General features: G+C 42.4%; 1 protein-coding gene and 1 long non-coding RNA gene across 4 annotated transcripts in view; one reads left to right on the top strand and one right to left on the bottom strand.

The window, feature by feature from the left end:
• Nucleotides 1–24,468, bottom strand: part of MAML3 (mastermind like transcriptional coactivator 3) — a 409,056-nt gene that overhangs the window by 243,178 nt on the left and 141,410 nt on the right. The window contains exon 1 of one of the 3 annotated variants that reach the window (XM_045997954.1): nucleotides 5,258–6,005. The exons of the other annotated variants lie outside the window; for them this stretch is intronic. The gene's annotated coding sequence lies outside the window, so the exon portion shown is untranslated. Of the gene's footprint in view, nucleotides 1–5,257; nucleotides 6,006–24,468 lie in introns of those variants that run through there. 3 annotated transcript variants of the gene reach the window in all.
• On the top strand, nucleotides 3,926–9,151 carry LOC123937247. The gene is made up of 3 exons (XR_006817445.1): nucleotides 3,926–4,234; nucleotides 8,556–8,667; nucleotides 8,960–9,151. It is a non-coding gene; the product is annotated as an uncharacterized LOC123937247 (long non-coding RNA).

Genomic DNA, 24,468 nt, shown 5'->3' with positions numbered 1-24,468 from the left:
TGGAACCCCTCCAGCTTGTAAAGTCAAGATTCAAATTTATGCATTGGCAAAACTACAAGCGTCTTCCCATCTTGGATCTTTTAGGTTCATTTAAATACACAAAATGTTAAATCTGCAAACACCAGGGGTATACTAAGGAGCCAGTAAGTGTTGTCCTTTAGAGTAGTAGCCATGCTGAAAGACAATATGAAATACAAAGACAATACAAAATCTGTCACAAAAATATATCCAATCCACTGCTCAAAATGATTTTAGAGCTCAACTTTGAAATGGCTGTCAGAACCAGTGAACAGCCCTCATCAGAAAAGAGATGCCACGATTTTATAGTCACATCTTGGTTTTGACCCGAAATCGTAACACTCCATGGGATCACCAACCACCTTAATTAACCACTGGATTTAGCTCCTCCGCTTTTTCAATTCCCATAGGACTCAAATCCTTTAAAATAGTTGCTATTAAGTAAAAGTAGTAGTCAGAAATGTATTTAAATGAGTGAACTTTGGGGGAAGATGAAATGTTCTACATCATAATTGTGGTGGTAGTTATATAAATACATACATTTATCTAAACTCATATAAGTGTACATTGAAAATGAATGAATTTTATTTTATGTAAATATCTCAATTTTAAAAACTGAAAAGAAGTATGAACTGAAGAAAATTTCCAAAAAGGAACTGTCCGTATCTTAAGTATAAAAATAAATGTATGAAGCTTTTGACAACTGTAAAGGAACAACACTCATTTATAGTATTTAGAGAACTATATACATATATACATAAACATACAACCAAATACAACAGAGAACACTTCCCCTAGAATAGGTGCAAAAATACTAGATACTTCATTTTATCTTTCATACGAATATACTATCTGGGTTCTCTTTGAGAAGACTGTATTTCTCATGAATTCATTGAGCCATTTACATCTTATCTTGGATTCCTAATAACCACTGATGCTTATCTGTTAGATGACTAGTTAGAGTTCAGTGTGTAGCCATAAATCAAACTACTTGGTTCATTTGGGCACGTCATCTTTCTTCTTAGCATTACTGTAATCATGGCATGGTCAGCTAAGTTAACTGACCTACTCATCAAGTCGGACCATGGGTCACCAATACTGGATGTGAAAAGAGTTCTCCAAAGCCAGCGGGATTTCTCTACAAGTCTTTCCAAACCTCAGGAGCTTTGATTTGGCTGCTGTGCATGAAAAGTAATGGCAGACTGAATTCACATTCCATATGTCATTCAGTTGTCTTGGTCATAGATAGGCCAAACTCAAAACAGTGCTGAATTTATTGGCAAAGGTTAAAACACTGGAAAAATCATTATTGATTTGTTTGGGTGGGTCCTGCATTTTAAAGGTGAAGTGGAATAAGTCTATGTTCTGGGCCACAGCCTCTTGGAAAGCACTTTGTTTCATTGCATATTTATTACTGGAACAAGGACCTAGCATCACCCCTACATGGAGCTATTTTCAAGTAAACTTTATGCTTCAGAAGGATATCTCTGGGTCAAAGGATGAATTAGGTCTTCTGAAATAGTTCTAGTAGTCCATCAACACCTGTGAACATCATAAGTTCACATCTGTTAATAAAATTAATAGTTCCCCAAAGAAACAGCTCAGAGGATGGGACTCAGCCATGACTGTCTTTCCTTTTTGGACAAAGAATGGTAAAAAAATAAAATAAAATAAAATAAAATTTGTTTTTAATCCAAAATGCTTCAATAAATCTTACTGAAACATCAAAAATAGATGTATCACATAGCGATGACAGGATTCTCTTTTACCATTTCATTAGAACAAATACCTCCAAGAAAGGCAACATTTTTCATTTTTCATTCTCCCATCCAACAACATTCACAAGCAAATCCCTAAAATCCAAAAGCCAAATCACACGCAAGCATTTTATGAGGCTTTCTGATTCAGAGTATCTGTGAATTCAAAATGTGACTAATGAATTAGGGGCCTATGATGTTCCTTTAAAAACAAACCCAAAAAACTACTTACTGTTATATTAAATTGAACTTCATAAGCATCTGTTACCTAAGTGCTATGTTAACTAACATTATAAGGAACTTTGAAGAAGTAGAAGACACAGTATCATCCCTTAGTGAGCTTATCATCTACTTACAAAAGCTATTTACTAATTAAACAATTAGCTAAGTGAACTTGAGCAATATCCTAACCTTTGCTGGGCCTCAGTTCCCTCACTTGTAAAACAAAAGAGTCAGAAGTGATGATATTGAGGCCCCTTCTGGTCTCAAGGTCCACAGGCCTTTGGTAGAATACCTATGAGACCCGCTTAGAAGACAGTGCAAGACAGCGCACCATCAAGTCCAACGCACACTACAAGTAATCAATACAGTAGGTCAGAGCAGAGAGAGATCAATTTTGGGGTGGTAAGGTTTTTCTCCAAAAGCAGAAACTTCAGTTTGGGTTTGAAGGATGAGTAAGATTTGAGGGGGTGGGAGTCACCCTTTACTGTGAGTGCACAGGGCTTTTGCAGAGTGAGTGGAAAAGTTCTCGAGGAGGGGCTGGGAGGATGAGGAGTTTGTGTTGGACTCTGGGGAGTGGTGGGGTTAAGTAGGGGAAGTAATGACCTGATGACATGATCCTATTAACCTGTAGATCAAATCACACTGTACTTCTCAGAACCAGGCAGCAGCGTCCCATCTCTCCTAGATCAAGGCCAAGGTCGTTGCAGCAGTCCACTAGCCCTGGCATCATCTGCTCCTCCCCACTCCCATGAATTCCCCTTACTTCTCACTACTCTCCTCCAGCAGCCTTCTCAGGCCTTTCCTCAAATACCTGACAGGCTTCAAGCTTTTTTGTTTGTTTGTTTGTTTGTTTTTTAAGATTTTATTTATTTATTTAACAGAGAGAGATGGAGAGAGCACAAGTGTAGGCAGAGAGGCAGGCAGAGGGAGAGGGAGAAGCAGGCTCTCTGCTGAGCAGGGAGCCTGATGTGGGACTCGATCCCAGGACGCTGGGATCAGGATGAGCCAAAGTCAGACACTTAACGGACTGAGCCCCAGGTTGAAGTTTTACACTTGCTTTCCCTCTGCCTGGACTGCTCTTCGTCCGGGTATCTACACTCAGCTACCTCTTCGCATATTTGCTCTAAAGTCACCTTCTCACTAAAACCTTTCCTATCACATTTTAAATTGCAGCCCACTCCTTCTATGCACACAAAGACATACAGGCTCACTTTTTCTTTCTCTCTCACATGTGTGCACATGTGAACAGGTGTGGGTACACACACACACACACACACCCCTTCCGATTTCCCTTCCCTGCTTTATTTTTTCTGTAACACATGCCACATTCTACCATATATACCATTTATTCTGTAAAATGTGTCTCCATATGTGACCCCTTCTCCCTCTCCCAAGTAGAATGCAAACGCCATGTGGGCAGGATCTATTTTATTCATGGTTGTGCTTCCATAGTCTAAAGAGTCTAAAATAAGGCCCTAGTGAATGAATGCATGAATAGAACGAAAAGGGTGTGAGGCCAATTAATCTCACAGGTTGAACTGTAGGCAGGACAGCCCAGAGGTCATTACAATCAGAGCGTGAGGTCATGACAGCCCAAACTCAAGGAGGGCCGTGGGGAGAGAGAGACCACGCTGAGGAGTAACAACCAGAGGGAACCCTTAATGAATCCAAAATCCAGGCATGGGTTTAAAGGAAAGATATTCCCCATTGGGAGTTAGGAGAATGTTCAAGGGCAAACAAGGACCTGGAAATGCACTGAATATAAAAGGAGGCATAGTTTTATAAACAAATACCCGTCAGATTTAACTTCAGTTGTTTCCAAACATAATTTGATTGCAATTTTCTTCCTGCTCACATTTCTGAGAGCAGCTGAAAGGAAACTAAAAAAGAAGGAAGTGGAAAACGTACAACATGCCATGTTTTCCTTTTAAGGCAACTTTAGCCTGAATGGCCGGGCAAAACCTCGCACACATTTCACAACTGGTTCTCTATCAGCTCTCGGGGACACAAAACAGAACACAGGAAACACAGAGCCTACGCTTCTGCTACGTTGTTTTTCTTTTTTCTTCGCTTCATCGTGTTTTCTTCTCCAAAACAGCAATCAGTGCAGACGACAATACATCTTTCTAACATCAGCCTGTGTGTAATTAAACATATTGAACACGGAAAAAGAGAGGAGGTTTGTAGCACGGGCCTTTACCAGTCTCTGCAGACGTTAAGACTTGACTAGAGTCACGGTAAGAAAACACGGAACAGGTGAGGCTAATATCTTATTCCTGTATTTCTTTGGAAATTATTAAAACACGATACGTTAACATGGTCCTCCAATATTATTTGCAATCATATGTGATACCTTCAGGAGAAAAAAAGGAGAAAAAAAAGGAAGATAGCTCTCTCTCTCATTTACGGGTATCTCAAGCATAGTTGAAAAGATATGCGAGGGTGATTATGTAGGAGAGGAGCTCTAAGACAGTCCTACACTTCTCCTAGCTCAAATTTTACTATTATCTCTTTAGAGATTCAATATTTTTTCCCCAGAGGCATTTGCATAATTAAGTTTGCTTCTATATTTGTTTTTCTGCCTTTCAAATATGTACCCTAAGTCAGCCCTAAGTCAGTGGTTGTCGACTGGGGGTGATTCTGGCCCCCAGAGCGCATTTGGCAATGCCTAGAGACATTTTAGCTGTCTCAGCTGTGGAGGGGAGTGCTACACACATCTGGTAGGTAGGGTCCAGGGATACTGCTAAACATCCTACAAATACACGGAACAGCCACACGACAAAAAAATTATCTGATCCAAAATGTCAAGATTGCTGAGGATGAGAAACCCTGCCCTATATTAACTCAGAGATCCCCACATTACGATAAAGTAATAACCTCTTTAGTCTAAGTGTGTCCTTCACAGAGGCTTAAGTAGAAAAGTCAAAACCTGCAACTTGCATTGTTTAAAAATGCAGTCAGACCCTGCTTTGGAACATTCTGTCCCTATCGGTAATGCTAATTAGGAACATTTAGATTAAATCTCCAGATAAGCATTAAAAGGATGTTCTATGCTTTCTTCTGTTTCTGCACAGAAATTCAGGGAAATTCATAATCACAGAATCAGGGAAAACCAAAGCTAACAGAGACCTTAGAGATTATTACAACAAACACTGTCATCTTACCAGTGTGGGTGGAAGAGTGGGGGGTGGGGGTGCCAAGGGAGGTCAGGGGACTTGCTTCCCGGCTCACAACTGCTTAGTTTTACGGCTGGGACTCACCTTGTTCCTCAGGTCTGTGCTCCTTCTACTTCCATCAGAAGCAGATGTGGAAAATGGAGTCCAAGAAGGTCACAAAGAAACCCTTGGACTAAAGTCTACCTCTTGATTTCAAACTCAAAGGCATGAAGCTAATAAGCAGATGGGTACCATGACGTGCGCTCTACCTTTGGGTGGAGACTGAACGCCAACCTGGCTGCAGACCTCTCCGGAGGCCCAGTCGCCATTAGTCAGGACCTCTCAAAGGGGCCCGGGAAAAGGGGGAAAAAACAGTCTCAACAGTTGGCAGGTACATCTCTGAGGCCGAGTCTCTGAGAAAGTCCTCCCAAAAATGAAGATCTAGAAATGTTTGAAAAACCAGTGGCAGACGATGGCCCCTCTGCTCTCTCTCCTCCCACTGAAGGGGCAGTTGGACCCTCCCCACATCCTCCAGGTGCTTCCCATGACTTCCCAGCACCAACCACATCAGGAGAAAGAAGAAAACACACAAGTGCGCTGGGCATTTGCGACTTCCTCTCTCCCCAGCCCAGGTCCTGGTGGGTTGTCAAAGAACATGGGGTCTCTTTTGGGCTCTTCGTTCCCAATCTGCTCACAGGGGCTCCGTTGGTCCTCCCATGGATGACGTCCTTCCCAGACACCTTGCCAGGCGGCCTGCCCCTTTCCAGCTGCCACCATCTAGCCTTTCCCCACAGAACCATAAAGCAGGCAGCAGACCCATCACTTCTCTATTTCCAGAAGGCGCTGAGCAAGTACTCATCCCCGTTTCATTCTCACAGGGCTTCATGACTAGCTTTTAGAAAAACCAACCAGAACAGAAGCAACAAACCTTCCTGTGTGCTATTAGTGAATCCTATCAGCCACTGTTTACTAAGCATCTTGTACGTGTCTGGCCTTGTGTTAGATGTTATTCCTACATTCCCTCTAAACCTTTAAACGCCCCTGAATGTAGGTATTTTTACTTCCACTCTAAAGGTAAAGGAACCAAGGACTAGAATGATTTCAGGCCACCTCAGAGCCAGTAAATCACATTTTAAGACATTTTCATCTAAGTTACCTCTTTCTTCAACATGACGGAGACGAGTCTAGACATGCCTGGCTCACAGTTCCATCCTTAGATCTTTCTTGTCATGCCTAGAGGCAGAGTTCATCCACATCATCCACACTCCCTCCACCTCTGTCTGCCCCATCCGCCCAGCCCCTTCCATGTTGCCGCAGTGGCGTTTGCCACCTGCCACCCTACCTCTGTCTATAGGCCCAGCCGCCAACAGCTGGATTCGTGGTTTTCTGGAGCAACCACATTAGTAAGTGGGGTCTGAGACTATCCCACTGTCCCATGCTGGGTCTAGGTGGGAAGAGACAGAGTCTCAGGGCCCAGCTGGGCATCGAGCTGTAGATCTGCTGGACCATCCTACTATCCGCTTGGCTGGCCTGGGACAGTACTTGGGGCAAATACTTACCCAACCATTCAGTTTCTTATAGATCCTGAGCCCAGTCCTGACCCTCTCTGGAGGCCCTAGTTTTTAACTGGCATCTTTGTCCCAGAGCTAAAGTCTAGCTCTGGGGTTCTTCACCTTATCTTGAAGGGCCTTTTTGGCCTTTACAACTTCTATACCCACAGATAATAAAGACTGCATCTACCCTTAGAATCAGAAGTCGAGCTCCATTTGTTTCCCTTAAAGAGTCCCTTCTCCCTGTGCTCCCCTCCCCGTCCCCACAGCTCCTTTTAACTTTCTTTTGACTTGATTTTGTGCTAGTTTCTTAGGCATGGTAAGGGCCTCTTGGCCAGCCTCCACTCCTGGTTTAGACTCAGGCTACTTCATTCTTCTGACAGGAGAACATACCAAAAACCAGACACCTTGGGCCACAAGTCTACCCACCCCTGAGATCCCAGTAATCTGGAAAGACTTACAGAGGTGCTTATAGTCTAATAATAGAATAAAGAGTCCAAAACATGAGTAATCAGACTCTGGGGGGATTGATTATCCATTCAACAAATAATTACTAAGTAGATACTGTGTAGCCAGTGCTAGTCCTGGTATGTGGTTCTAGAAATCAGCAGTGAAGCAGGTATCTGCGGCAGGATACAGGCAATAAATACATAAACAAATAAGAAAACAACCATTGGTGGTAAGCCCCATGCAGAAAAGTGAAATACAGTAATATGATGAAGAGAGAATGGTGTCCTCAGACAAGTCTCCTCTGTGGGTGATCTTAACCTGAGATCTGAGTGACAAGAAGAAACTCAGGCACAGGTCCTGGGCTGGCAATAGAAAAAAATGTCAGTGTTGTCGTTTTAAATAACCTTTCATTTTGGAATAGTGTATTTGTTTGCTAGGGCTGCTGGAACAAAATACTACAGACTGAGTGGCTTAAACAATAGAAATGTAATTTCTCTCAGGTCTGGAGGCTGGAAGTCCAAGATCAATTTGTTCAGGGCCAGGTTCTTCTGAGGCTTCTCCTTGGCTTGCAGATGGCTATTCTCTTACTGCCTTTTCACAGGGTTGTTCTTTTGTGCATGGGTATCCCTGGTGTCTCCTCCTTTTCTTATAAGAACACTAGTCATATTGGATTAGGGCCCTACCATAATGGCCTCATTTTAACTTAATCATCTCTTCAATGTCCTTATCTCCAAATCTGGTTATATTCTGAGGAACAGGGGATTGGGATTTCAACACAGGAATTATGGGGAAGGGAGGAGGGGCACAATTAAGTCCGTAAGAGAGTTCTAAATTTACAGAAAAGTTGCAAACATAGTACAGAGAGTTCCCACACACCCTATCCTTGGTGTCATCTGTTGTTAACATATCAGTATGGTACATTTATCACACCTCATTATGAACTGATATTGACATACTACCATTGACCAGAATTCACACTTTGATTCAGATTTCCTTACTTTTTAATCTAATGTCAATTTTCTGTTCCAAATTCCATATCACACTCCATTTAGTCATTATGTCTTCTTGGGCTCCTCTGGCCATGATAGTTTCTCAGAGTTTTCTTGCGTTGGAAAACCAGTTTGGAGAGGATTAGTCTGCTGTTTGGGGAGGACTAACCGGCTAACTAACAGAATGCCTTTCACATGGATTTGTTCTGATGGCGTTCTCATGGTTATGCTGGTGTTACAGGTTTGCGGGAGGAAGCCCACAGAAGGGCCCTTCTCAACGCATCATATCAAAGGTACACGTCATCAACATGATTTATCACTGTTGATTCAAACTTGGTCATCTGAGGCAGTGTTTGCCCAAATTCCCCCCTCTGTAGTTACTCTTTTTCCTCCTTTCCATGTTTTCTTCTTCAGGCGGAAGTCACCATGCGACTATGTGAGCTCGTTCAGGAGTGGGAAATCATGCTGTACTTCTTTGATAGACGAGCCATCTACATAAATTATGTGAAATTCTTCTGTGTGGGAGGTTTGTCTTTCTCTCCATTTATTTGTTTATTCAATAATTTATTTATATCAGTATGGACTCATGGATGTCTATTTATACTCTGGGTTATAATCCAGCACTAGTTTATTTATTTTGTTGCTCAGATTGTTTCAACGTTGGCCACTGAGAGCTCCTTCAGTTGGCTCCTGTGTCCCTTCAGCATTCTCCCGTTACTGGGGATGCGGGGGCATGGGGTGGGGCAGGGTTTGAACATTTCCTTACTTCTTGCCATTATAAGATTCTCCACGTTCATCTTCTGTATTTCCTGCTCCAGCCCTACAATCAACCATTTCTTCAAGAAGCCCAGGTTCCTTTTACTGGAGAATGGTATGAGAAACCAAGATCTGGGCACCAAAAGTGTTCATTGTTCCTGGGATGTCGTGCCTAAGCCCTCTCAACTGATTGAGCAAAGGATTATACCTGTGAATCATAACCTGTGTATAACTTACATTTATAAATATTTCTATTTGATAAATAAACATTTCTATTGCTATCCAAATGTGACTATATGAAGTTAAACGCCGGTTCATACTACTATCTCCAGTGTTGGTCTGTTACCTTAAGGATCATTCTAGCCTTCTGTCCCTGCTTTGCTGTAACACCCCATTTCAAGAGGGAGAAACCTGCCTCTCACAACCCACCATCCATTTACTTAGTTGTTCAATTTGAATATCATTACAGTTGTTTCGGTATTGTTAATCTGTACCTTCCACAGGAAAAAAAACTATCAATTAGAGAACAGTGCTTACGTACAGCTCCTTTTGCCTTGGGTTTTGCAGGCCCTACTCGTTTCTAAAGCTCCCAAGGTCAACCCCTTTATCTTCCACTCTCTTCAATGAGGCTACTTCATATACTCACAATAGCTTCTTCTGTCAAAATGTGTGTGTTCTATCTGGTATCTTCTGTCTCCCCACATGTATCTTTTTAAAATTTGTATACAGCAAGTTTCATTCTTTGTGCTGTAAACTTCAATCAGTTTTGGCAAATCAGGGTCATATTTTCATCATGCAGAATAGTTTCACCACCCTAAAAACTCCCCAGTGCTTCACTGAGTACACCCCCCCTTCCCCTCAAATACGTGGCAACCACTGCTCTGTTTATCTCTATAGTTCTGCCTTTTACAGAAGGTCGTAAAAACAGAATCATACAATATGTAGCCTTTTCAGGAGCACGCACACCGATGTTTTTAGAGAGAGGTGGTGGCCAACAGCGTTCAACGTCGCTGAGCGGTAAATAAGTGCGGAAGAGTGACAGGTATTAGCACAGTACAGGCTAGGTCCAGAAGTTTTCAGCAGTAGAGCTGAACTTACAGAATGCTATTTTAGTTTTCAAAGTAAGTGACATGAGAAGAGGATTGTAACACCGGACTCCAGAGAAAGGAAATCTTACCAGGGAGCAGAGCTCTAGGCAAGAAAAATCACTCTCAAAGATCCTCAAGTCATAAAGTACATCACATGTTGGGTAACAGGCGGAAGGATGGGTCAATACTTTGCAACAGTTTAAGTCTCACAGCACACAAATAAAAGGTCAGTGCTTTTATATATGCTTACACTATTTATTTGAGCTAAAATGGATTGTAATCCACAGTGAAACATGCCCAATTAACTTGGGAATCACTTAAACCAGCTGTCTATGTCATTTCGCTAAGAGGCCCCAAATGGAGAGTTAATGTGTACAAGGATTAAGATTCTGTGCTCTCTAGAAATCACCATGTATAGGTAGGTGTCCACTGAAAGCCTCATCAAGGGGCAGGACACACATGCCCATATTTGCCCTGGCTTGTGGGGAATTCACTAGAATTCCACCGCGTGCCTCAGAGGCCAAGGAGTGTTCAAGAAACAAACAAAAAACACCAAAAGAGGCAACAAGATTTCCACTGAGACCCTTACAACAATTTCTTTCTGTAAATTTTGGAATACAGGCTCTTAAAGACTGGCCATGCAAATCAACCAGATCTCTTTGCTACCTCTAAGATGACCTCTCCTCATACTCTTCTCAGTCTCACTCCTGCTGGCTTCCCAGGTTCACTGGTGGACCTGTTGGCACAAATCAGGTTGTTTCTTCCAGTTCTACTGAAGCAGTATCAGGAGGAGCAGAGCAGCAAACCAACACATACTCTCCACCATCCACAGCTCTCATTTGTCCCCCGTAGATGGCTGGATACAAACTGCTTTTTCTGATTGTGGCCACAGCCAGGATTATCACTTGTCATCAGGATGTATCACATGTAAGAGTCATTTGTTTATTTTCTCGGCTGACCTCCCTCTTCTTCTATTGTGCCTCCTTGCACTGAGTATCAAAGTTCCTTAGCGTACATCAGGGACAGATAGATTTGCCAAGATCCAAGGAGAAAACATCTTGGAAGGAAGCCGAGAAAACAGTGTATCCACTGAATTTCTACTTCTTTTTATAACTACTTTTAGTCATTATCAGTGGATTAAACACACACACACACACACACACGTACGCACACAACTGATTAGTTCTGGTTGTTATTCATTATTCTCCCACTTCTTGTTTCTAAAAAATCTGCATTACAAACAACCCTCCAGGATCTTATCCCAATCAACCTATCTCAAGTCTTACAATTAATATTCCTGATACAACCACTACGCCATTCGCCATTCGACTTTTTTTTTTAAAGCAACAAAAACCAATGCCAATGAATCACGAATCTCTATGAAAAGAGGGCCAAAGAGGTTAACCAGAGAGTGAATTTGACATTGCAAAACAGGAACCTCCCCCGTGTTTCTCTGCTCACTAAAGCCAGTGGTTTGGGTCAACACAGGAAATGCAGTAAACACACAGTAAACTGTACACACAAAGCAGCCATCAGCAATTTGCCTGGTGGGGTCGGATAGCATGTGGCTGATAGGTCTCGGGAGATGAGGAACAAACAGCCATGATGGATTAAGTGATTGCTATTGGCTGTGTGCTTGCCCTGCATATTTCACTGTGGACAGTAATCAATTACCAGAGACCAGTAATGATACCAATCAAACGCACTTAGCACTTCTGTACTGTGAACCTGAGGGCGGCCGACCTGCCAGTTGGAAAAGGCTTACGGCTGTGTGAGAAGTGATACGTGAGGTCGTCACTGGGAAGCCTTCCGATCCGGGGAAAGTAGGCTTCTTTCCCTTCACGTTAAAAAGATAAATGGATAAATTAGCCACTCACCTGCCCTACATTAAGGTTTCTTTTAAAACAAGCAATACCCTCCCTCTCCCCCTCTCCCAGAGGGATGACCGTTTATAAATATTTTGGCGTAATGTGAAGTCTCCTGGTCAGCAGTTTCACGTGAGCAAACAGCCTCAAAGAAAATGACCAAACAGAAGCTGCGGTAAAGCACAAAGACGGCCAACCGACTGCTTGTGAATACCAGCGGTCACCATAGAGTTCCGTTGCTATGATGTCACTCCCTGTCTTTGTGTTCTGTGGTGGGAATGCCAAGCGTCATCCCTGGAGATCCAGAATGGCCCAGTCTAGAATGCCGCTCTTTATGGTGTCTGTGAGAAGTTGAAAAAGAAGTGAGTCTATGTTTTTAACGTGTCAAAATACCAGTCCGTCCCCGCTCTTCTAGGGGTTGGGCGTCCTATTTTGTTCCTTCACAACAGTCATCTCTTCCTCTACGCCATGGTGGCTCTCAGGAAGAAGCACAGAGCTGTGAGTCTGCAGTCTTTTTGAACCTTTACTGGGCTGCTGGTGCCCTCTCTTCTGTCGCCTGTTTGTCCAGGGCCCATCTGGACAGAAGAGGGTGGACTGTCCCACAATGACTGCACTGACGGACCTTTGGCCTTAACACACACGGTAACTAACTTAACAATGGTAACCAACCAAGAGGGCGGGGTGTGGGGAGCCTCAGAAGAGTTGTCCCATACTTAATTCCTGAGGTTTATTTTTGCTGTGTTTTAACGGTTTTTCCAGACAAGTATAAATTCCCTTTTCATGAGCTGGAGACGAACAGAAAAGACCAAGTCCATGAAAGGCTTCCATTAAACTGTTGTTCACAAATCACTTCAGTTCTAGTTGTCCTGGCTTAAACGTACACAAAACAAGGATGAGAAAGGACAAAAGAGGGAACCTTTTAGGGTGGTGGAAAGAGTCTAGATCTTAAGTGGGGTGGTGGTTACACGACTGTACACATTTGTCGAAGCTCAAACTGAACACTTAAGGTTGGCGTGTTCGTTGTGCATCATTTTTTTTTTAAAGGTTTTATTTATTTATTTGAGAGAGCGAGGATGAGAGAGACAGAGAGCATGAGAGGGGAAAGGTCAGAGGGAGACACAGACTTCCTGCTGAGCAGGGAGCCCGATACAGGACTAGCTCCCAGGACCCTGGGATCATGACCTGAGCCGAAGGCAGAGGCTTAACCCACTGAGCCACCCAGGTGCCCTGTTGTATGTAAATTTTATCCCAATAAAATTGAGTTAAAAACTCCTAACCAGCAATTCCCAATGAACAAGATGGATCCTCACAGGGGGAAGTGAGACAAAATGATCTTATCTTACCCCTGTGAAATGGGGAGTGATACTTTCAAATACCACACATTTCGAGAATCACGTTGCCCTAAGTAGCAAGCAGGAAAGCGAGGAGTCCGGGGGAGGGGGGAGTGCTCACGGTTCCAGCCTGACGCCTTTCAAAGGCTGCGGCTCCCTATGGATTTACTAAATTGCAAGCTGCCTCTGTTAGCAGAACTGCCCCCTTCCCAGAGATCTATGAACTCTGTCCATCCAAGAGTACAACCCAGCATACGGCTCCGGACGGGAGAGAAGCCAAAATCTCGGCCAAGGACACAAACCTCCCAGAACCACCAGAGGGGCTGCTCTCCAGTAAAAAAAATGTTCTGAATGGATTCATTCATGTCCCATTATCGAGACTGTTCCTAATAATATATGCCACCTTCCCAATGCCACAAGGGCATTGTGAGAATTAATGAACTAATGAGGTCTCTGGAGTACTTTCCTAGGGAGAATGCCTGGAGAATCAGAACCATCCGATTCCCCTGAGCCCGAATTTAAGGACAAAATACTTGCAATGGCTTTAGCTGCTTTCTCCTTGCTCTTCTTCCCTGTTATGGTATCTCTTTTATGCAAACCTGGACCAAGATTTTGTTGAACTCATCACTGAAAGTGTGTAACCTTCCAGCAGCACGCTCTCCAGTCTGGGATGTTATTATATGTCTGTCCGTCATGGACCCCCACAGGACTCACTGTGAAACCCAGAAATTCTGCCCAGTCCCTATCCCACCAGCATCACCAAGGGATCTGTGATAAGCTGTGATAATGCTTAAAAAGGGAACATACTCTGGTTGTCTTTCCACCCAGGTGCTCTGGTCAAGCTACTCTTTTCCCCAGAAAGACAACGGCGATGCCACAGCCCTGAGAGGACTGGAGAAGAGCAGGGAACAGGTGAACATGTTAATGCCGTGAGCTGTGAGCCTGGCATTTTCACAGTTTTGTTTATCTAGCCCCTGTTCTTAGAACCACTGCTCCGTCCCTAGTCTTTCACACTTTTCAGAATCTGAAGTACTGATGACTACAACTGCGACACTTATAGGAGTGACTAATCTCACCACAAAGAAATCTTAACTATTTACTTACTTTGACAGACCTAAAAACCACATGTAATAAGAAAAGAGAATGTTTATGAGTCACATGTGCTAAAAAGATAACTACAGTAAGAATACTTATTCATGTAAAATGTAATACTAAGATAATATTAAAAACAAGTAACAAAATTACAACATAAACCTTGTCCTTGAAAATAATATTATTGGGTTATAAGTAATTATATGCACATTCCAGGGTAAATAACATAGTCTACTGGGTTGGATGTGGTCAGTACTTAGTACCATGACTTGGGTCTCATGAACCCCATTAACCGTAACCTTATAATTGTAAGGGTTAGGGACCCCTGGCTGGCTCAGCCTGTTAAGCATCTGCCTTCGGCTCAGGTCGTGATCCTGGGTTCCTGGGATCCAGCCCTGCATCATAGGCCTCCCTGCTCAGTGGGGAGTCTGCCTCTCCCTCTCCATCTGCCCCTCACCCCATCTCCCCTGCTTGTGCTCTCTCTCTTTCTCTCTCTCTCAAGAAATAAGTGAGATCTTTTTAAAAATTAAAAAATAAATAAATAAAATGTAAGGTTTATGTCTGGATTCTCAGTTGTTTCATGTGCCTATCTGTGCACCAATAGCATATCTTCTTGAATACTCTGACTTTATAGTACATTTTAAAATCTACATGGACACTATCTGTTCATCTTTTTCAAAACTGTTTTAGCTATTATAGGTCTGTTGCACTTCCCTATAAAGTTGAGGGCCAGCTTGTCAATTTCTACAAAAAAATCCAGCTGGGATTTTCATTTAGGGATTGCACTTAATTTAGAGATCAATTTGGAGAGAATTGCCATCTTGACAATATTTAGCTTTTCAATAATGAATTGGAATATCTTCATTTATTAAGATCTTTAATTTCTTTTAGCCATATTTAATAGTTTTCAGTGTATAAGTCTTATATGTCTAATAACTTTATTTCTAAGACTTTCCTTTTTTGGATACTAGTGGGAATTATATCACTTAATTTAATCTTCAGATTGTTTATTGCTTATAACAGAAACAGAAGGTTTTTGTATACTAATCCCATACCATGCCACCTTGTTGAACTCATTTATTGGTTCTAACAGTTTGTGTGTGTGTGTCTGTGTGTGTGTGTATTCCTTGGGATTTTCTACATACACGATAAAGTCATCTGCAAATAAACTTTCGCATTCTTGATGTTTTTATTTTACTTTTGCCTTGTGCCATTCTCTCGAACTTCTGGTATAATAACTGAATAGAAGTGGCAAGAGCAAGCATCCTTGCCTTATCCCTGCCTTACAGGGAAAGCATCTTATCTTTCACCATTATGCATGATGTCAGCTATAGGGTTTTTTGTAGATGCCCTTTACCAGGATGAGGAAGCTCTCTGTGATTCCTAGCTTGTTGAGAGTGCTTATCATCGATGGATGCTGGATTTTGTCAAATGCTTTTTCAGCATCTATTGAGATAAAAATGTGTTTCTTGTCCTTTATTCTTTTAATGTGGTACACTAATTTTCAGATGGTAAACCAACCTTACCTTAATGGGACACTTAGTTTCTACAGACTGCCTTATTCCTGAGTATGGGTTACACTCTTCTCTATTTGCATATCCCTAATATTTGTTTAACATGGACATTAAAGATGGCTATATTTGTAGTAATCCTGGGTTGTAATATTTTCCTCCCAAAGGTGGTGGTGATTTCTGTTTCTGTTCATTTCTTTAGCTGGTTAGTAATTTGCCTGGGTTGATTCTGTGACATCGATATCCTCGGCAGTGTGAAGTCACTGATGACTCTTCTTGTTTTTGTTTTTAATCCTGCTTTTCTAGTTGTCACCCGTGTCTGCACAGCTGGTGCAGTCAGTGGGTCAGTGACTTGGCAGAGACTGTGATCGAACACCTCAAGCCAGGGAAACTCCCATTCTCAGCCAATGGATCTGCTTGTGGGTAGAGGAGCACACTCCAAGTTCACGCCATCTTCAAGTGGATCTCAGCTTCCCTTTCAGGTTTCCTCTAAGCACGGGACTCAGCCTCAGGACTGGCCACGAATGTGTGGGTAGCTTGGGCCCTCTGTTGTCTGCTGCCTCTTGGACAGTTTCATATAGAAGTATGCTTACCCCAACTATGCCTGCAACCTCAGAATAAAAGAGACAATAGCCTCTCCAGTTGCCTGCCACCAAGATCATTATGCCCACCAACAAAGCCACTGGGCATGAGCACAGCCCACCACTCCAGATCAAGTGAGTTCTCAACAGCAGCAGCAATCAGCCAGTCCTTATGAACTGTGGTCTCCTCATCCCCCAAACCTCCCTGACAACTGAGCTGGGCAAGGGATGGGTGCAGCCCCAGGCAAGAATTCCACCAACTCCTACACTTTTCCATAGAAGTTCGGCAGATTTTCTAGTATAAACATTTCTCAGATTGTTTCATGCCTTTATTCAATTTCCAGAGCACTGAAATGATTGTTTTTGTTCATTGTGTCCAACTTTATATTTGCTTTTTTAAAGAGAGGGTTTGTTGACCTCCTTACTTGGCCATAGCCAAAAGGCCCGCCCCAAGATTTATTTTTAAATGCTGTGGATACTACACAGAAACTTGGCACTCCAGATTATTTATATCCCATCCAATATGACTTTTCGTAGCATCAAATGTTATATAGTTCTTTGTAGGTCTGATAAAACATTTATCTTTTCAAGTGACTAAGGCCCACTTGACACTGTGGAACAAAACACAATTAATAAGGATTTAAGTCAAATGAACCGGAGGCCCAATTCTGGAAATAAAGCAGGAAATCAGTAAATGACCTTTGATTCATAGGTGTGGATCACCACACATATTGTGAAGAAAAATGGGCTTAGCTTATTTCCCCCCATTTTTATAATATTTGTACTCAGTATGCTTCACCAACCATCTATACCAAATGCCATACAGAGGATATAATTAAAGATCATTAAAAAAAAAACCCTCCCTTAAAAACACCAAATAATAGCTACATTTACTTTGTCACATGATCTTCCCCTTCAGAGTCATAGTGGGTTTTCCAGTTAATCTCAAGCAAGTATCTGATTGAGATGTTGTTAATGTTAAACAGCAATATCATTTGATTAGTATATTAAAACTGTTCATGGTCATCTTCGTTTACTTCAAAAAAGACTGTTCATTACTTTCAATGGCTCTTTATTGGTGTATGTCTGAAATTATAAGATAAAAAAAAGCCTGGAAAGCAGTAGGAGATCCAAACCCTCGATCCCCCTATCTCTGAAGGCAAAAAAAAACAAAAACAAAAACAAAAAAAAACAACACAGCATTTCCCAGGGCATGATTCAATGATTCAACCTGGGAATAAAAAGAGCTTTGCCAGCATCAACTAAAACTCACCACAGCTGGTAAAGTTAAACTCAATACCAGGCCCTTAAAGGAACATAAACATATTTGCCTGAGATCATGTAACAAATTGGTATAACCAGAAAAGTAGACCAGAAGGCTTCTCCTTTAATCCCATATCCCAGTCTCCTTCCACTTACATCAAAACCAAACTACAGGCCCAGTTACCCAAAGCTTTATCCTGGGCTCACTTCCGCTTGGAAGTTTTCTTCCTAAAACAGAACCATGGTGTGGAGGAGAGCAGAGATTGGCTCACTGATCCAGCTGTGATAACAGTGCCCTCAATGGAAAGAGAACAAAGAACTAAAAGATCCCGCCTTCTTTCCCTTCAAATACAATGCAAGTATGATCAGAAAGCCAAATCTCAAATAAACTAACAAAACACAGATTGATTTTGCTGTTTCAGCCCCGAATGGAATAGATGTGTGTTAAATTTGCAACACACCGCTCCAATTTTCTCCATGAGCAGTTGCAGTTTTAGCCACCATCAGTTCTTACCATGTTAAAACACATTTTCCAAGCCTCTTCTCTATAATGAAACCACTCTAAAGGTTCCAAATTGCTTTCTTATGGAGGATGTTATCCCATACATCCCGATAACCGTTACAATACTCATTTAAGGAAGGTAGGGAACAGGTATTATATTTCCAGTGAGAGGAAAGCCAAGAGCTTAAAAGAAGCACCCAAGAGGTCTCAGGGTTCCAGAGTAGCAAAGTGACAAGTCAAAGTTGTGGACATTGGTATAGAGCTGTGTCTAAAAAACTGAGCTAACTCCTTCCTGGGTCACCATCACTTTATGTGAGAAATGGGTCAAAATTACGAGGGGGGAGGGGACTTCAGAGGAGATGAATATTCTCACCTGTGTACACATCTGTACACATGCACACCGTGATTTATCAGAGGTTTTATTTTGTATGTTAACTAATCCAACCATGTTTCCCAGTTTATCCAGATGTTTCTATGAAAACCACAATGACTTTTTCCCCATGTACCATAACTTACTTGGATAACGAAATTTATGAATTTATGTTTGCCTTACAAAGCTTATCACTATTTAATCATATCTTTGACTTAACAAATACTGTCAGCCTATACTGGGAGAGTTTCCTTTAAAAACAAAACAAAACAAAACCAGATTCATATCTGGACGACCACGGCTTTCTCACAGCAACATAGAAAGAGGAAAATCATGCAAATGAACTCTCTTGTTTTTTCTGTGCCTGAAATATGTTCCATTTACCTTAAAATTACATTTGGAATAAGTTTAAAATCTTAAGAATTATTCCAGTTGAGGCCTGAGGTGGGAAAACTTACATAGAAGTAGAAGCAGAAAACATAAATCATGACTTTTAATAAGTCACATTGGGAAAGAGTGAGACCAGTCAACTCCCTATCAAATTTATTTTCATGAGACATTCGTAAATATTCAGAAGACAATAATGACTTCAAATTCCACCAGACCATGGGTTCTAAATACCAGACAAAAAATCAGAAGACCCAAGACTTGCTGTCATTATCATAAATTATTTATTAAGTAGCAATCCTGTGTCATTACATGGCTGTCCTTAAGGAGCTTACACTCTGGAGTAGATTTGATATTCACACAACACAGGAAAACTAAATAACGTGAACATAGTTATACATATCCCTTGATTTGTTTATTGGGTATACTCAAGCCAACTTGTGTGCATTGGAATTCATTTTCCAATTACACAGCATCCCTTGTCCCACGGAATTCCCGGTGGTTGTCCTTTACCAGCTGCACCAGTCCCTGAGCAAGTGTAGGCAGAGGTGGTTGGAGCTGCTCCCATACAGGCAGCAAGGAGAGCAGAGCAGGGTCAAAGCACCCAGCTCCAAGGCTGGACTACAGATCCCAGTGTCCAGAAGACTGAGCCTTTAATAACAATTTCACTGGGTTGATCCTTCAACGGACCCGTTCAGACCCGTTCATTCTCAAAATTCCTCTTTGCAAACTTAAATGAAGATTTAGGGTTCAAGAACTGGAAGGAACTTTGCATGGAAGTCCACAGGAGTAAGCTTCTGCCACTGCTGGCCCCAGAACTTGACCTCATGCCCCCAGGCCTGTTCTACTTTTACTCCACCACACTAGGATGGGGGTACATTTGGATATAACATTAGCATTGTTTCTCTGGGAACATGGATTAGGTCTGGGTTGGCTGGGGGAAAATTCTAGATGGAGTTCCTAGAGTTTTAGATATCCTGGGAGGGAAGTACCTAGTAAAAGGGAAATACAGGACACACTTGGGTATAAAGGAGAAAAAGCATTAAATGGTCTTAAGGGGATAGGGAATGGGCTGGGGAGCAGTGCAGGAAAAAGCAGCAGAAACAAGAATGCTGGGATGGCTGGGCCCAGGGAACCGATGCCGGGAAGACCAAGGCGATTCATCTCAAGTAGCTTAGGAGGGCCACAAGAAAGACAGGGCCCTAGCTCGCTTGGCTTTTTGTGAAGGGTTAAAACTGGGCAGCGTGCTTTGTTGCTCCTTATTTTATTATTTTTTTTCTTTTTTTTAAAATATTTTATTTATTTGACAGAGAGAAATCACAACTAGGCAGAGAGGCAGACAGAGAGAGAGGAAGAAGCAGGCTCCCTGCAGAACAGAGAGCCCGATGCGGGGCTCGATCCCAGGACCCTGGGATCATGACCTGAGCCGAAGGCAGAGGCTTTAACCAACTGAGCCACCCAGGCGCCCCTGTTGCTCCTTATTTTAAAGTAGGGATAATAACAATTTTGCCAGTGATGTCTTTCAAAGGGAACTGAGCTACTCAAGTGTGCCCCTGCAGGAGCCTTGAAAGAGCACCGAATTCAAGTACTAGCATGGCCACACACTGGCTCAGTGTCTGAGGAAACATCCAGAAGTTCCTCTAAGCTCCATTTCCATATCTGTAACAATATGGGATTGGCTCCTTGAATGAAGTCATATGTCCCAGCCATATGATTTCCATATGTGAAGTGCTTTAAGTTCCCCAAGGAAAGTTCCTGTATAAATTAAAAATGGCTTTAAGAGCTCTGTCAACCCAAGCATCCTCCCCTCCATGCTCCCCTCCTCAACACAAGCAAGAGAATCACTTATAAAGCATTGTAAGCTCCAGGTAATGGGCAGAAGAGAAGGGAGCAACTGTAAATGGGCTCTTTAGAGGAAAGCCCTAGCAAGCCACTAATGCTTTGCACAAGACAGAATATGGATTGGAGTGTTTATATCAGAAGCCTTTTTGAACACGGTACCTGGCTATTTAAATTCACAAGGCGTTTGTTGTCGCATTTCGTTCCTTATTAACAATGGCCCCAAAGCCAGGGTACACCAGCAGTTTTCTCAATCTCCCAGAATACTGGGGGAGGGGGTGTGACTCAACAGCAGCCTCTTTACTTACTGACGGGGCACTCAAGAACTAGCCCCGCCTCCCCAACCAAGCCCCCACCTCCCCGCAGGATTTTTAACTACAAACTGTTACACCAAGAACATGTAACTCCCAAATCCACACAGATCCCGTCAATTTTCAAGGCATCGTATCTTGTCTTCACTTCTTTGAAACTCATTAGAAGCCGTGTCTTCTGAGCACTGGCTTTGCCAAAATGTTCTTCAATCACCGTGAACCCCAAAACCAGAGAGGAAGAGGCCTGGGGCGGGGGCGGGGGGGGGGGAGGTAGTGAGGGGCGGAAGAAAGAAAATGGGATGAACAGAGGCTGAGTGAGGCTGGCTTACGGAGTGTGTGACATGAGCTACCCACCGCAGACAAAGAACACCATGCGACTGGAAGGGAGACAATGAGGGCTCAGAGAAAATGCAGAGCCGAGGCAGGGCTGGCAGGGAAGCCCCCGGCGCAGCCCCCCACCCCCGAACCCAGGCTCTCACTCCTTGCCAGCTGACGGGCTCACAGCAGCTGCTCCACTGTGGAGAGACACACACACACACACAGTCATTTCCTGGCTAAAAGGATTTCTACCGTTTTAATTAGGTGGCCTTTTTTTTTTTTAAAGATAAGAAATAACACCTCTCCGTTGACATAATCCCCCCAGATACAGCTGTATTTTCAACTAACGCAAGAACACTGATTTTTGGTTTCTTGAAGAGTTTTAGAATTTCCCGTGAAATAAATAATTAAGAGAAAAAAAAGAAGTTCAGCAAAGTAGTTCAAATCTGTGCTCGTTCACAAAAACGCAGGTAGAAACATTTTGATGGTAAGTGCCATGGGGTTTGAGAGACAGGGGCTTATTATGTCGGTAGATTAACCTGATGGCATAGCCACCCTTTGTCTTGTTTAGCCTGAGTGATAAGACAATGCAGAGAGGTAGAATTTTCAGCACTTCTCCTCTTCTCTTTCCCAAAAAAGATCTAGAGCAGGTTAATTCACTAGTGATTCCCAGTCAACCTTGACAGAAAAGGAATCGGGGATTTTACAAGGAATGTGTGTAAAATCTTCCTTAACCTAGAAAACATAAGGAGAGAAGAAAAAATCTCAGAACTGAGATCTAAAATCAAAACATGGAAAAGAGAAAAAGTAACTGCAGTGGCTTGAGAACCATACTAGGATGCTGGAAATCGGATCACCACAGACCAGACCTTTTCCAAACCACTGCCTGTTTACAAACAAAGCACTCACTAAATGACACCTCAGGTAATAGAGGATGACAGGAACGGGTGGGGGTAGGGGGTGGAGGTGCAGGGGGGTGGGGGGGTCTGCTCCTCTAAATCACAACAGACTGGGAAAAAATATTCAGTACCATCAGACAATGAGTTAAAAATGAAACCTCTTTTCTAACTGGAAAAATGCAGATCTGGCTGGGAAAATTGATTTCCACCCACTCACCCCCTTCTCCCAAAAGGAGATGAGAAAAAGAAAACAGAAAAACTAGACATGAATTTTGGTAAGGAACGCCGTAAACATACACAGGGAGATCTGCTCCTGTTTCACGGGTCTTTGGGAAAAAAAATTTAATATGCACACGTGAGTCAAACGTGCAGTGGCAAAATGCATTTCATGTTTAATTGTTTTTATACACTGCAAGAGAGAGTTAGAGTCTTGTCATTTCACCCGGTGAAATCTGATCTCTCGCAAACCATCTCACCCAACAGTGTTCAAGACGTTACTGCTCTGACATAATTCAACCTCAAGACATCTTGTGGGAAACACAGGTCAGTTTTAAAGCGCCAGGTGGGTAAACAGTCGTGATTTGGTCTCCCAACCTTGAGTTTTAAGGGTGTTTACTTAGCTGTTGCTTAGAGGCTCCCACTTGAGATCAGGTGTCATGCAAGGGGTTTCCAAATTTAAGCAGACTTAATAAAATAAGCTGACTCGTCTTCATCAGAACAGATGATGTGCTAAAAAAAATACAACCTCTTCTGTCTTGTCCTTAATTCTGAGGTATCGGTAGGGAGAAGGAAAGTGGGGAAAGGAGGGACATACAGTCCTCCCTTCTCCAGGTTAGTATTACAGTTAAGAAGGAAAAAATTGGGGAACATTTCTAGACCCCGGGCAAAGTTGAGAAAAAGGTAGTTGGCGGATTTCCTCATTTAACAAAAGTAGTTCTATTGACCCCTCATGGGCAAACGATTTTTGGGCTAACTTCACATCCAACCATAGCTGGGGATTAACTGAAATCAATATCCTATCAAATTAAAACAAAAAAGCAGGTAGTACTCATAAAGCAAACACATAGAGTTTACTCTGTACCCTGCATCGGTAAGTGCTTTGCGTATATGAACTCATTTAATCCTCTCAACAACATCTTGAGGTAGGTACTGTTCGCATGGGAATATAAACTTGGCAGTACCTGAGAAATAAAAAAGCCAGGATAAAATGGGATAGAGGTGGCTAATCATTTGAAAAGGGGTGTCTGAAACCTACGAAGCCTACATGCTGCCTTATACGTTGCTGGGGCAAATGACATACAAAGAAAGCATGTAGAGATCGCTTATCTGCGTTCTGCTTAAATAGCTTTGTTCATACATTTCCACTGAAGGGAACACTAGTCTCTGTAGAGAGAAAAGTAAGATTTAAAAGCGATTAGGAAGAAAAAAAAAGATATTTCGTAAAGAGTGGAAAGACCTCACGGTAGCTAAAAATCTATCACTAACTTGAGGAAAATTATCTACACTCATTTAAAGAGCAGAAAATTTCAAAAGAAAACTGGGCTGGTCCTTCTCAGAAATCATAATCATTACAGCTTCCACTTCCTGGGATTCTTCCTAATGTGAATTCCTGGTAGGTAAAATAATAATAAGGGTATGGAAAATGAGGTGAAGAGAGACTAGGAAATGTTTCTCTATTTCTTTACATTTGGGGGTGGGGTGGCGGATGCCTCAGGGATCTAGAAGAAAGAGGAAAAAGAAATAACAATTGAAAGAGGGTTCTTGTTTATGTGGTGACAGATGGGGACTATACTTAACATGGGGAGCATTGCATAATGTGTAGAACTGTCCAATCACTACGCTGTGCACCTGAAACTAAGATATCCTTGAATATCAGCTATACTTAAATAATAAAAAAAATTTTTTTTAAACTACAGACACACACCGAAGGTTCTTTGTATCTGTTGCTTCTGTCTTCTCACTCATTTTCAATTCAGTTGTTTGGAACAAAAGGGAAGGAGGGACGATCAGGTTATATTTCAAAGCCACCTGCCCTGGAACAGCCCTAGAAGACCAGGCCGATCACACTCTTCTACAAACAGCTAACTGAGAAAGTCAGGGGAAAATACTCATCTTACAGGCTTCAATTCCTGACCCTGTGCCTTTTTCCGTAGCATCCTGGAGAAACCACTGGATTTTATTCCCCCAAACTGCTTCCCTGCTCTTCGACTAAAA

This window comes from Meles meles, chromosome 2 (genome assembly GCF_922984935.1).
Source record: "Meles meles chromosome 2, mMelMel3.1 paternal haplotype, whole genome shotgun sequence".
Lineage (NCBI taxonomy): Eukaryota > Metazoa > Chordata > Mammalia > Carnivora > Mustelidae > Meles > Meles meles.
This window is presented reverse-complemented; position numbering and strand designations above follow the sequence as displayed.